Below are 12,295 nucleotides of genomic sequence, written 5' to 3' on the forward strand. Positions count from 1 at the left end.
TCAATCTCATATTGAGTACACCTTTTGGAATGAGAGACATGGACAGTCTCTGTCACCCTTATCTTCATCAATCTTCCTTAGCAGAGTCTAGGATCCATATTTGCTTATCCTCAGTCAGTGTCAGCCTTAATCTTGGGCTTTAAAACAAGAAGTCTCCATTGGTTAATCTTTCTGCCATAACAAAAACCCCTGGAAAGGGTTAGCCTCCATTCATTCTTTCATTTTAACAAAAACCCCTGGAAAGGGTCAGCCTCCAAAATCACTCTTTCAAATCCAAAGATTCATTCTTTTAAAAGATAAATTCCCCAAAAAGAGTCAAAACCCCTGGAAAAGGTTAGCCTCCAAAAACATGATAAAAATCCAGTCTTTTAATAGACTATTTCTTCAGCTGAGTCAAAATCCCTGGAAAGGGTTAGCTTCCAAAAAACATAAAAAAAATGAATTAGTTTATTAAAACCTCTAGCAGAATAAAACTCCCCCAGTGAGTCTTTCATTTTTAGTAGCCACAACCTTGGTGTCATACCCCAAAATTTTCCACACTTTTCAAAAATTCAAAGCTATTTCAAAAAAATTGGATTTTATAAAATCTCGGGTTCATTTGCATTGATCTTCTAAATTTTGTAAATATTCGATTTAGAGTCTATTTTAAAATATAGTAGTTTACCCTTAAATTGCTTATATTTTAATAAATAAAAAATGATTGCCGATGCTTCGTACACTTTCAATTGGCTATTTACTTCAAACAAATAATATAGCACAATTGGTAAGGAAGTAAGGCTTGCAAACATAAAGTCATGGGTTCGAATCTCACTTGATACAATTTAAACTTTTTCATTATTTTATTGTCACTAATTTTATTTCCATTTTAAATTATATTTAATAAAATCACAAAATTGTTTTTTTTAATTATTTAAATTGAATTTTCGTTTTCTATTTTAAGCTTTTTTTAAAATTATATTTTTTTTCATTAAATCTTGATTTTATGCATTTTTTATCATTGGTTAATCATATCACAAAAAAAAAGTTTTCTTGTTTCCATGTTTAGAATAGCATTTTTAAGAGTGAATTAATATTATTGATTCTTTTAAATTATTACTTTTATCTCACTAATTTTCTTTCCATATATATTAACCTAATTGTCCATTATAAATAGGTCCCAAAAGATCAACAATAGACAACAACGAGGCCCTTCTCCACATCTCTCACGAAAACCTACACTAACAACCCCTAAAAATCACTTTAATTTCCCATTGCTGTACAATTTTCTTCCTAGTAATACATCCATACGTTAAACCTTCATGATAACTCTTCACCAAGTTCCATTAGCTTAACCTTATACCACACATAAAGTCATCTTCACTTCTGTTCAAAAAAAAAAAAAAGTCATCTTCACCAAATATCATCATGTTAACTTCACAAATTTAATCTCACCATATTCTAAGTTCCAAACAATTTCTCAAAAGTCATTACCAACTATTATCAAAACATCATATTTCATATAATTTCTCCATGCTACCATGACCAAATCATGCTCTAACAATTTAATCATGTGCTAACTTATAATCAAAAGCTTAAGTTTTTTTTTGCAGAGATTAGAAGAAGAGAAGAGCAACATCATCAAAATCACGGCTGTCCAGCACCACTTCTGTGACGGCAATCAGCCCCCTCACGACGTCGTCTGCCGACGAGCCACCCCCGATGTTGGTTCAACAATAATCAAAGCAAATCACGACCAGCCATGATGAGTTACACGAAAACGCATCGCTTCAATCTCCGACTACCACCCCCGATCCGCGGTTCAGCCACGGCCAGCACAACACCGTCCCGCCGTTCATTACCGAGAACCACCGCCGTCTTCCTCCGATTCGAAACTCCAGTCGTTGTTGTGCTGTCTCAGATCCTATGTATGGTTAGCTTTCTTGCTCTCCATTGTGGTACATCTATTTTATGCTAGATCTGAATTTTGATGTGGAAATAATAATTTTTCCTTGTTGGTGTTATGTTATATGCTCTGTGAAAATATAGGTGAAGAAGAAGATTAAGTTTGGTTTCATGTATGTACTGATAGTATTTTCTCTAATGTTGTGTGGTCCTGTATCACGTGTCACCTTGTAATTGGTTCCTATAGAAAAAATCCAAATGCAATCTACTATCTACTCTACTATCTACTATCTACTATCTACTATCTATTCATTAATAATAGATTGACCAAATTGCCTAAATTACCCTTTCATTAAAATTTATTTGCACTAATAAAAGGTCATTTTTGTAACTAACAAATTAAGTATTCACTCTTTCAACTTTATTGAATGGATGCCCCAAGTGTTAGCTTTTCATTGGTCCAAATTAAATAACATTTTCCCTACAACTTTATTGCATGAATGATGACATCACATGTAAGCCATGGATGATGGAAGTCATATTTAAATTTCTTTTACATTTCATTTTCCCACACTTTCTTACTTTCATTTTAATTTTTCTTAATTTATTTATTATCACAAAAAATATTAATAATCTATTTTTAAATTTTAATCTTACTAAAAATTTCAAATTTCTTTCGCATTTCATTTTTCCATACTTTCATTTTAATTATTCAATATTTATCTATTATCGCAAAAAATATTAATAATCGATCATTTAATTATTATTCCCAAAAATATTTAATTATTTCACGGGCCACTATCAACTCAATATTTAATTTTTTTTAATCGATCATTACACATTTTCTCTATCTTAATTAAAATTTCAAATTTATCTCACATTTTTTCACACTTTCTTACTTTCATTTTAATTTTTTTCTCTATTTATTTATTTATTATCTCACGGGTCACTATCAACATAATGTCTATTTTATTTTAATCAATCATTGTCTTTATTTGAGAGATAATATCTTTATTTTTATTTTTTTTCTCCATCTCACGATTTTTTATCATTATTTAATACAATTAAATTTCCATGATTATTGTTTATTTTACATTTGTTTTTAAATATATTTTATATCGTATCAAATTAATTTTTTTATTTCACGGGTCATTATCAACATAGTAGCTATTTTATTTTAATCAACAATTACTATTAATTGAGAGATAATTTTTATTTTTAAATGTTAATATTTCATTTTTATTATCTCCATTTTATAGTATTTTTTCTATGATTATTTAATATAATTGAATTTATATGATCATTTTTCATTTATAATTAAACCATAGTGATCTATATCATTTTCTTTTAATTGTTGTTGGACCGTCAATTATTAAATTACCTGACCCAATTTTGCTATTGTGTTCTTAACCTATCTTAAACATTTTTTGTGGATCATTGTTTTCTATATAATTATTGTTAAATTTACAATTAAGTAAATTATTTCATATTTTTCATTTATATTTAAAATTTTACATTTGCATTTGTTAAAATTTTATTTTTTCTCCAACTCACATGTCCTTTTTTATATGGTTCTTTATTACACACAAAATTAGCACATGAATAAGATAATAATGTTTAATCTTAAGGGTCAATTTCAATACAATGCCTATTTTATTTTAAACAATAATGACTTTTATTTGAAAACTAAATTATTTATTTTCAAATTTCAAAACGATTCCTATGGATATTAGGTTTTCAAAGAATTGGGAGTATAACAGAGCAATCAATAAAACTCTAACTCTAGAATTTAACAGTTAGAATTTTCTCTGATAATATTTGTTTATATTTCTTCCGACCCCCCGGACTCCAGAATTTCTAGTCTAGGTGAATCCCCACACTTAGCAAACTCCTAGGGTTAATTTGAGTTCTTTTTCCCTTCTCCTACTCGTTAGGACAATTAAAAAGTTCGTGTGATATCGTAGGAAGAACTGAAACAAAATTCATCCCGCCCTAGGCGCATTCTCCTTCCAAATTTCGCGTGAAGGGTCTAGCGTGCCGTCCTCCCAAGTGAAACGGGGAGGTAAAAAAACGACACCACACAATAGAGTCTTCACGCTTGAAGTGGATTAGAGATCATCAAAAAGACTTAAGAGCAGAAATCTACAAGGGGTTAACTGAGGCCATTCTTAGAGGAGAGACTATTCCAACTTCATCAGGAAAAAGAATTGTGTTGCCGTCTACATTTGTTGGTGGAGCAAGATATATGATACAAAATTATCAGGATGCCATGGCAATTTGTGGTTGGGCAGGATATCCTGACTTATTTATCACTTTCACATGTAACCATAAATGGCCTGAATTGGTTGATTTTTTGAAAACATATCACCTAAAGCCAGAGGATAGGTCCGATTTAGTGATTCGACTTTTCAAAATTAAACTTGATCAGTTAATAAAAGACAACAAGAAAGGCACTATTTTTGGAAAAGTCAAATCAGGTAACCTTATATGTACTTTCATTCCTCATCTAATATTTTTTATATAATTATTACTCAAATGTATTTTTATCTAACATTTAATATTAATTGAACTTATTTACTTCAAACTTGCAGTAATATACACAATTGAGTTTCAAAAGCGTGGACTCCCACATGCTCACATATTGGTTTTCCTTCAAACTAATTATAAGTGTGTCTGTCATAATGATATTGACAAAATAATATCTGCCGAGATTCCAGATAAAGATAAAGAGCCTGAGTTGTTTAAAGTGGTATCTTTATTGATGATTCATGGTCCATGCGGCGCTCAAAATAAAAAATCTCCATGCATGCATAATGGAAAATGTTCAAAACATTTTCCAAAAAAATTTGTTGATTCTACCGTTATTGATGAAGATGGATATCAGGTATATAAAAGGAGAGACAATGATGTGTTTATTCAAAAAGGTGACTCATTTGTAGATAACAGGTTTGTGGTTCCTTATAATAAACATTTGTTATTGAAGTATAATGCTCATATAAATGTGGAGTGGTGCAATCAGTCACGGTCAATTAAATATCTTTTTAAATATGTTAACAAAGGGCATGATCGAGTCACTGTTGCCTTTTATAGCAGTGGAAATGAGCAAAATAAATCTGATTGTTTGGATGAAATAAAGATGTACTACGACTGTAGATATTTGTCAGCATGTGAAGCTGTTTGGAGAATGTTTTCTTTTGATATTAATTATAGAGAACCATCAGTGGAACGACTAAATTTTCATTTAAAGAATGAGCAACATGTGATATATGATGATTATGCTGACATTCAGGATGTTGTGAACAAAAAATATGTTCATTTTACAAATTTTTTGGCATGGATGGATGCCAACAAAATATATCCTGAAGCAAAAAAATCTTACATACAGTCAATTTCCAACAAAGTTTGTGTGGAAAGTTGAAGAACATAAATGGGCTCCACGAAAATAAGGATTTGCAATTGGAAGACTACATTTTGTTCCCCCTAAATCTGGTGAGATATTTTATTTGAGAACTTTGCTAAATCATGTGAAGGGTCCTGCATCTTTCGAAGAAATAAAAACAGTTAATAATGATACAAAGAAGACTTTTAAGGAGGCTTGCTATGCATTGAGATTTTTGGATGATGATAAGGAATACATAGATGCAATTGTGGAGGCAAGCCAATGGGGTACAGGAGAATATTTGTGCCTATTGTTTGCAACTTTATTATTGTCAAAGCAAATATCTCGCCCAGATTTTGTTTGGAATAACACTTGGGAGTATTTGTGTGATAATATTTTACATAAGCAACGACGCCTTTTGCACATTGAAGGTGTAACACCCCGTACATATATGTATAGAATAATATGCGGTAATGTTATTTATGATACAAGAAACATATAAACTAGGTGAAAGACTGTCGCACGCTCGCGAAATGTGAACAGAGTCGCCACTAACATATCTATCCTAAGAGGAAAGGAACGTCAGCAAACCTAAGATGAATAAGAACGAGGTCTTTCGACCAGAGATAGGGTACGGGAGTCGGTTACGCAAGGGGAAGGTGCTAGCACCCCTCACGCCCATCGTACTCGATGGTATCCACCTATGTTTGTTGCTATCTAAAGGGTGTGTACTATAAATCTAAAGCTTAATGCTAAGGGAATGCATGCAAATGAAAGAAAAAGAAACACGGGGGAAAAATAAGTGATCCGCTGTCGCACGCGGGTCAAATTCGAGTAAAATTGCAAACTGTAGTAACAACGGTAACGGTAACTCGTGTATCGTCTCTCAAGGACTCTTGATTTTTATTAACTAAAAGCTAAATCGATTAAGGGGGGGATTGGTTTGGTGGTCGAATTACAGAAAAAGCGCTTAAAATAAGTGATTCTGAGAATAAGCTGTTTTGAAATAAGTGATTAAAATGCAAACGAATTCACTGTTTCGGGTTCTACTTATCATCGATTGATACAACTACGATCTCTATCCTATTTGAACACAATATCATTCAACAAGCGTGATCGACATCGTAAGATATATATCCCTATTGCCGGATTAAGCATACGGTTAAAGATATCGCAAATTCAACGGTTAAGCAGAGTCGAATTGCGATCAAAATTCAAGAACATGTATCAATCCAAATTAAATCAACAATATTATAAGAAAATCGAATTAAGCAAACAATGATCATATAATATTATTGAAAGGAATAGAAATCTAATTGTAGTTATAACAAACTCAAAGCATTGAACCTGAATACAGTAAATCCGTCCGGATGGTTTAGTTCTCCATAGCAAATCGTGAAAAGCTCTCTAAAATTCGTGAATGGAAGATAGATGAACAGTAACCGCGGCTGCCTAACCTAAGTCAAAGCCACGACCCGTTTTACAATCCAACTGGGTCAAACATACGACCCAGGCCCAAAACCAATTAACCCGAAACTTAACTAAAGCTAGTGCAGCAACTTCAACGCAAATTCTGGCCCTTCTACAGTCCGATTCTGACTTTGACTCAAACATAAGAATTGTAGCTCTTTCTCTTAGCTTTCCGGCGATTATTAGAACGCCTCAATCGGACTCCTGGAACTCCAGATATGATCGTTTCCGTGCAGACTGTTATTGCTGAAAAATTAATACGAAAAACAAATAAGTGCAAAAATAAAATAAAATATAAAAACATATTAAAACATAAAAATAAATAAAACAAACCGAAGAAATGCTTGAGTACAAACATGGAAGAACGTGCATAAAAATGCACTGATCAATAAGTTTATAAATAATTGTGCTCGCTTAGGCCCCGCGACCTAATGCCTACGTATCCTTTTCAGGAATCAGAGCGCCGTAGTTCGGCTCTTTAGTTTTTGTTTGTTTTTGTGTTTTTTAGTGGACGAAGTTACATTCGCACTCCGCTGCTCGACCTCTGGAGTCTTAAGCTGGGAATGGAGCGGAAATAACGTGTCCGATTAAAGAATGCCTCGGAGGCGAGATAGAGAAAAGAGTTTGAGCGTTCAAGTGGCACCCTAAAGCAAGGGAGACTCGAGTTGCTCTTTGGTTTGTGTTTTTTAGAAATTGGGAACTTACGCTCGAATTGTTCCCTAAAGCAAGGGAGATCCAAGCACTCGAATGATTCCCTAAAGCAAGGGAGATTCAAGCTTCCATTCCCTTTTTAATGATTTTCACTTTTATATTAATGTTTTATTAAGTGTTTTCTTTGTATTTTTTAAAGGGATTTTATTTTGATATTTATTAGATGTTTTAATGTTGAAAAGGAAAAGAAGCTAGCCTAAGTATGAAGGGAATTTCTACCTAATGTTATCATGGTTTCTACCTAAGGTTAGAAATAAAAGAATATGAAAATAAAGATCACAATTAGAAGTCAACAAGTAGGATACATGAAAATAGTACAAGAGCATGAAATAGAACAAGTCAAAATATAGCACAAAAGTGAGTAAAAGTACTATTATTTTTATATTGATTTTTATGAGAGGGAATTGAATTACAAATCAAGTAAAAAGACTAAAACAATTAGCCTAAAAACTAGTATTTTTTATGATCATTTTTATATGTAAAAAATTGCATTAAAGGTCTAAAAATGAGTATTTTTATTATCTAAAAATAACATGAAAAAACTATATGAAAAAGCCTAAATCTAACATGAACAGGGGGTGCAAATTGCAATTCGTATGGCCCAATATAATTTTTGTATCAGACTTTCAGGTTACCAAAAAAAGTATTATGGGCTCAAAGATGATGAATAGCAATTAGTGGCCCATGGTAATGATCCAGATTTTCATGATCCAAATCAGATTTTATTCAATCTAAACCTTATAATAATTAATGACAACTAATGAAATTAACCTCATTTTAATTCACATTGTTATCAATTAGTTAACTTAATTTCTAATGTTAATACCAAATTATTAATCAAAAAGGGGCTAGGGTTAGAAATATGACCATTGAAGTTACACATTAAGACTCTCTCGTTCCTTCCTTCACTCGCGAACGGCGCTGCAACGCCCGCCATCTCCGACGAAATAAAATCTCGCCGCCGTGAAACCATGAGAAGACTCCATCATTCTCGCCTCACTCTCATCTCCAAATTCAACCTAACTCGTCTGATTTCCTCTTGATTCACCCTAATCTAAGAGAGGATCTACAAACCCTAACTTTCTAAAATAGCGATGTAAATGTTGAATTGGAACGCGGGACCTTAGGGGTTTGACTTTTAGAGAACCGTTATACACCGTGGTGGCAGGAAATGCGTGAACATATGAGGAAAGGGGAGAATTAGAACTTACCTGAACAACGGAGCACAAAAATCGTGGATGAAAACCATAAGGGAGAATTCGTGCTACTTGAATTGCGAAATAAACACGTGAATGATCTTTAGCTCAGGTATGCTTCTTGCTCTCTTTTCGTTTTCGAATTCTCTTTCTTTTCTCTTGCTCTCGAGTTCTGAAGTTATCGTTGTTGTGCTGATGTAACCGCAGAGATGAACATGTTGATGATGATGGAGATTGGAGGGTGATATTGGTTGGAGAGAATCGGAGAGGAAGAAGATTGAAGAACTGGTGAAGAGAGTTGAGCGTTGGAGTTTCTGCAGATCTCGTGAATTTTAGAGGGATTGGAATGCAGTGAAGATGATTCTGAGAGTGTGGAGAAGATGAAGAAAGTGGATGATGTAATGGTGTGAGATTGAAGGATGAATCTGAAGAAAGTGAATGATGAAGATTGATGATTATGTGAAAAACGGTGGAAATTATGTGTAGTTGATGAATGGTGAGGTCTTAATATATAGAAATTGAGAGTGAGAAGGTGAAGGTGGAGTGAAGGTGATGATTGGAGGTGGTGAAGAGATGAAGATGATGATGAATGAAAGTGAAAAATGGTGGAGAAGTGGTGGCACCCTGAAATGTGAATGGTGATGCTGATATATAGAGGCTTCTCATGTTAGTTACACACTGACTTTCTGTTATCTCTGGTATAAGTTTGTTACATTCAGTTAGTTATGCTCTGAAGTTGGTAAGGGTAGTTATCATTCTGTTTCAGGTGCTAAGAAGGTAGTTAGATGCTATTAGGTTAGTTATAAGATGGTTGGGTTCTGTTAGAAATCAGTTGATGGTTAAAAGCAGTTAGGAGTTTTTTAGAAGTTTCTGCTTCTCTGTTATGTCAGTTAGTAACAGTTGGCTATAACTGAAATGTTAGTTACAAAAGGTGGTTGGAAATTGGTTACATGCAGGGTAGTATAGGGTATGCACAAGTCTCTTGGCAGGTTTTGTTACTGTTGTGTGCAGGCAAGGAGCTTTTTTATTTTTGGAGCATGATGAAGCCTTGAATTGTGGCAGCATTGCTAGGGAGCTATTCGGAACAGACATAGCTTGAAGAATGAAGGTTGAAGAAATGAAGAGAAATAAGTTTAGGATAGGAATATTGACTTGTGAAAGAATGGTGATGTAACATAATTGTAGTGGTTCTTTTTCTTTGTATTTATTTGATGGAATGTAATGATGTAATAACTTGGACTTGATTTTTGTGTAAATATGGATGGATTTTAAATGATGTAATGTTTGTAATCTCTTGAATTTCAAGTGACATCTCCATGTGATTCAATGATTTTGTATTTGAGATGAATTACCTTCAATGTCTTTATTTTTTTTCTTTCAAGTTGAATTTCTAAATATATCCTTTAAACTTTGCAAATGTGAATGGATGACATAATATAGCTTCAAAAGCAAAGTCAAAACTCTTAATCTTGTATTCTGAATTCAATGGGTAATCCTTTATACCATGATGCCTCAAGCCTTCGTATTAGAGCCAAAGAGATAATTTATACCTCGAGCAATGAATCATGAACCAAAGGAGTTTATTTTTTTTTGTATTTAAGGGATGAATCAAACACATAAATAGAGAGATAGTTCTAATCACGTCAACCCCATTTGAAATAAGCTCGCCCAGCTCAGAAACTTTGATTAGAACCTTATAATTTCCTTGATCGTGATAACTATTGAAGGTGAAAAAGCCTTGTATATTGAGGAGAATCACACACTAATTTAATCCATGCTCAATAAAAACCAGTTAAATCAAACTCATTTGATGTGAAAATCTTCAAATCACATATGAGTCATAGCTTGCCAGATTTCTTGATCCCATGCTAGATTATTGATGAATGCATGACTTTATTTATGACCTAATGAATGAGATTATAAGATGCATAAGCCGGTTAGAAATAAAAAATTATATGGGCAAATTTTGGGGTGCAACAGCTGCCCCTATTTAATCGTCTTAAACCTGAAGGAGAGATTGGCGTCAGCCTTTCGAGCATTCAAGGTAGAAGAAGATTAAATATCAAAAGAACCTGAAAATTTGCCTAATGAGAGATAGGATCCACTGGGGAAAATGATGTCAACTCCACTGAGGAATATCAGCTTTGGGTTAGAAATGAAATAAACATCAACTCTAGGTTGAAAAAGAAAAGTAGGTCAACTCCAGGTGGAAGAATAAAGGGAAATCAGTATTAGTGGAACAAGATATGGGCATCAACTATGGGTTGAGAAAGAAAGCAAGGAGATCAACTCTGGGTTGAGTGGGAAAGATAATCAATTCTGGATTGAACAAGGGATAACCGTCAATTCTGGGTTGAGTGGGAAAGAAGAAATCAATTCTGGATTGAACAAATGATAACCGTCAACTCTGGGTTGAGTGGGAGAAGGAAACAAATGATAACCGTCAACTCTGGGTTGAGTGGGAAAAGGAAAGGATCAACTATGGGTTGAACAAAAGATAACCGTCAACTCTAGGTTGAGTGGAAAAAGACACAAGAGATAACCGTCAACTCTGGGTTGAGTGGGAAAGGAAGCAAGAGATAACCGTCAACTCTGGGTTGAATAAAAGATAACCGTCAACTCTGGGTTGAGTGGAAAAAGACACAAGAGATAACTGTCAACTCTCGGTTGAGTGGGAAAGGAAGCAAGAGATAACCGTCAAATCTGGGTTGAATAAAAGATATCCGTCAACTCTGGGTTGAATGGGGAAGGAGAAAAGATAACCGTCAACTCTGGGTTGAGAGGGAAAGGACAAAAGATAATCATCGACTCTGGGTTGAGAAAGAAGTAACCGTCAACTCTGGGTTGAGTGGGAAAAGATAAAATATAACCGTCAACTCTGGGTTGAGTGGGAAAGGACAAAAGATAACCGTCAACTCTGGGTTGAGTGGGAAAGAAAGAAGATAACCGTCAACTCTGGGTTGAGTGGGAAACAAAAAGTCAATTCTGGATTGAATAAAGGATAACCGTCAACTCTGGGTTGAGTGAGAAAATGAAAAGATCAACTCTGGGTTGAATAAAAAATAACCGTCAACTCTGGGTTGAGTGGGAAAAGGCAAGACATAACCGTCAACTCTGGGTTGAGTGGGAAAGGAGAAAAAAATCAATTATGGATTGAACAAAGGATAGCCGTCAACTCTGGGTTGAGTGGGGAAATATAATTAACTCGGGGTTAAAAGATGAAGGGAGAGTCAACTCTGGGTTGAACACAAAGACATCAACTCTGGGTTGAAGAAAGATGAACATGATTGAGTTTGGGAGATGACACCACAATGGTAACTTTGAGTGATCCAGTGGACTATTAATTGAACGCTTGTAGGGACCTTATCTGATGAGTAACTTGGCTTATGCTTCATATGCAATTTTTGATTTAGTTTATGCACTTTTGGAGATGCGATGCAATGAACTCTATATGCAGTGTACTGATTGATCAGGTTTCCGCTTTGTATGGAATAGATTAGATGGAGTTCTGAAACTCTACTTGAGAATCAATGTAGGGTGGATGCCCTTGATTTGTTGATGATTGGATTATGCGGGAGAAATGATAATGAGAATGCAATGATATGCATGGTGCGTGTATGATTATGAATGGAATGATGGTTTCCAAGATACAAGGAGT

General features: G+C 34.1%; 1 pseudogene; it reads left to right on the top strand.

Moving 5' to 3' along the window:
* The window catches only part of LOC131595100 (uncharacterized), a 159,117-nt pseudogene that overhangs the window by 80,235 nt on the left and 66,587 nt on the right, over positions 1-12,295 (top strand).

Source organism: Vicia villosa, linkage group LG1, assembly GCF_029867415.1.
Source record: "Vicia villosa cultivar HV-30 ecotype Madison, WI linkage group LG1, Vvil1.0, whole genome shotgun sequence".
In the NCBI taxonomy this organism is placed as follows: domain Eukaryota; kingdom Viridiplantae; phylum Streptophyta; class Magnoliopsida; order Fabales; family Fabaceae; genus Vicia; species Vicia villosa.